This window comes from Electrophorus electricus, chromosome 7 (genome assembly GCF_041902795.1).
Source record: "Electrophorus electricus isolate QZ-2024a chromosome 7, ASM4190279v1, whole genome shotgun sequence".
Lineage (NCBI taxonomy): Eukaryota > Metazoa > Chordata > Actinopteri > Gymnotiformes > Gymnotidae > Electrophorus > Electrophorus electricus.
Genome location: NC_137503.1, coordinates 10,392,501 through 10,395,000, shown reverse-complemented (window position 1 = coordinate 10,395,000; position 2,500 = coordinate 10,392,501). Strand labels below are relative to the sequence as shown.

Genomic DNA, 2,500 nt, shown 5'->3' with positions numbered 1-2,500 from the left:
ATATATGAGCAAAGCTCTTTCACCTGGAAGACTAGCTACAACTCAACAGCATATATCATTTATCATTTTCACAAACCTGTCAAGAACAATGGAGAGAGAGAATGAGGAATGTGCTAAAATGAATAAAAAAGGCAGCCCCAGGGAGAAAGACGGGAGGGAGAGAGGTGGAGAGCAGAGGAAGGATATGTGAAGACGGGACAGCCCGTATTTTCCAGCAGTGCTGTGTCAGATGTTGGGGAGTGGGCTCATTTCTAATGGCATTACTTAATTCCTCTCAGCCCCCTGAGCAGCCAGATGTAGGTACTCTGCCCATCTGTCCTGAAGGTGGAATGAGTCCTGGATGTTCTTACCCCACCCTCCCTCCACAAATGCAGCCCCACCCCACAGGCATGGGTGAACTCTAATCTAAACCTGCGCAAACAGCGATTCCATTAGGACTTTGTCACATATAGACTTACTGTCCATCTCTTGCACTCACACAGAGTCATGTCAGCATTTTTACTGTAAACACACATAAATGCATATGTGATATAAATGGCTTTTTGTAAAGGTTGCAGCCATCTGATTGGGTATTAGCGGTGACGTTTGGTGAATAGGCCACAACTCAGGCAGAGCAGGGTTGTTTGTACTCTTGGTTTTCCATGGAAACTCAGGCTTCTTTGATTTGATTGGAAGGTTGGAGGTTACAGAGACATCTCTGTAACAGTCATAAGTACTCAGTGTGTGTGTGTGTGTGTGTGTGTGTGTGTGTGTGTGTGTGTATGTGTGTGTGTGTGTGTGTGTGTGTGTGTGTGTGTGTGTGTGTGTGTGTGTGTGTGTGTGTGTGTGTGTGTGTTTAAACAAGGGATCTGCAACTAGACAAAACATGCATTCTGAGTTCTACTGCTTCACTAATGCTGTAGATGCAGTGGGCTGGTCCTTTGCACTCACACACATGTGAAACTTCATAGCAGAGTGATCTTATGAAGAAGGCATGCAGCTAGACACATGGGAGCCAATAGCCACATGTTTTAGTTCTTTGGGTAACAGCCTCGTGCTGTATGGGGCGTGGATCATCAACTCCTCCACACACGCCCAGGAATGTTTGCGTATTCAAGGAGTAGACACAGAAATGGATGGTTAATGACACAGAGTTATTAAGGCTGGTTTTTCTGTGTAATGCCGTTTCTGGTGCAGAACACAGGAAGAGACTCTGGAACCTGGAGCGCGATGATCATTCTGAGCTGTGATGCGTGTGATTGGCTGTGCTGGCGTTCAGCACCAGGCTAGTAGATTCAGTGGATCTCGAGTCTCCCCAAATGACTGAAAACAAACGTTCTCTCTTTTATCCATTCTGTGTGTGCTGTGACATCATCTAGCTGTGTCCAAGCATGTATGATACACACTTATACAGAGATAGCTATAATGATGAACCAAAAAAGAAGAGAATACATAAGTGTAATTGTGTGTGTGTGTGTGTGTGTGTGTGTGTGTGTGTGTGTGTGTGTGTGTGTGTGTGTGTGTGTGTGTCTTATGTTCTATTCTGTTTTCTAGTATGTGTATATATTTGTCACATCGCATTTGGATTGATGTATGTGTCAAGAAAGCTGGAATATAATTTAGGGGTATGTTTGTTCAGAGTTTTTTTTTTCTGTGTGTGTGTGTGTGTGTGTGTGTGTGTGTGTGTGTGTGTGTGTGTGTGTGTGTGTGTGTGTGTGTGTGTGTGTGTGTGTTTGCGAGCGTATGAGAGTGAGAGAGAAATTGCCAGATGTATAAATGAAAGTCATTACAGCTAGACAGACTTTCATACAGCAAGACAGCAGCATTTTAACTGTTACATAAAGATCCCAGTATGATTCTATATGAGCCTTATAGTGTGCCAAATAATGTGTATACTATATATCAGTGTTATATATAATACTTTATAAATACTCATGTTTTGACATTTACCACATAAAATACAGCTTCATTCACTCTGACATAATTACAGCCACACATGTGAATATCCTTGGAGAATCTTAAACACACACCAAATTGTATGTTTAGATGCAAGGTATTTTGTGGTCTGGTTGTTGGGAGAGAGAAATCATCTCTGCAGTGCTTGTGTTATGTTGAACCAGAGAGGAAGGTTTTATAAGACTGCTAGAGAAAAGGGTTCACTCAAGCCACATACAGAGGGCTGTTTTACGCAGTCCGCCATACAATGTTTGGGAGTTAAGGACCATTTTGTGGTGTGTGCTTGCATGGGGGTATGTGATGTTCATTACGTGTGTGTGTGTGTGTGTGTGTGTGTGTGTGTGTGTGTGTGTGTGTGTGTGTGTGTGTGTGTGTGTGTGTGTGTGTTTTTTTACTTGCAATCAAGACACTGAGATCCAGATCCAAAAATGGTTTTGCACTGACCAGAGCAGAGACTAGAACATCATCATCATCATCAACAACAACATCATCATCATTTATGCTAGTGCCTGATGGTTTTAACAGCAAAGCATGACTACTCTATAGAAATTTTAAAGCAGTATAG

General features: G+C 42.6%; 2 long non-coding RNA genes across 2 annotated transcripts in view; one reads left to right on the top strand and one right to left on the bottom strand.

The window, feature by feature from the left end:
- Positions 1–2,500, bottom strand: part of LOC113581539 (uncharacterized) — a 14,023-nt gene that overhangs the window by 3,322 nt on the left and 8,201 nt on the right. The gene's annotated exons all lie outside the window — the stretch shown is intronic.
- The window catches only part of LOC145658769 (uncharacterized), a 7,048-nt gene continuing 7,001 nt past the window's right edge, over positions 2,454–2,500 (top strand). Inside the window, exon 1 of the long non-coding RNA XR_014124631.1 lies at positions 2,454–2,500. This exon is cut by the window's right edge and continues 229 nt beyond it. This is a non-coding gene — a long non-coding RNA (uncharacterized LOC145658769).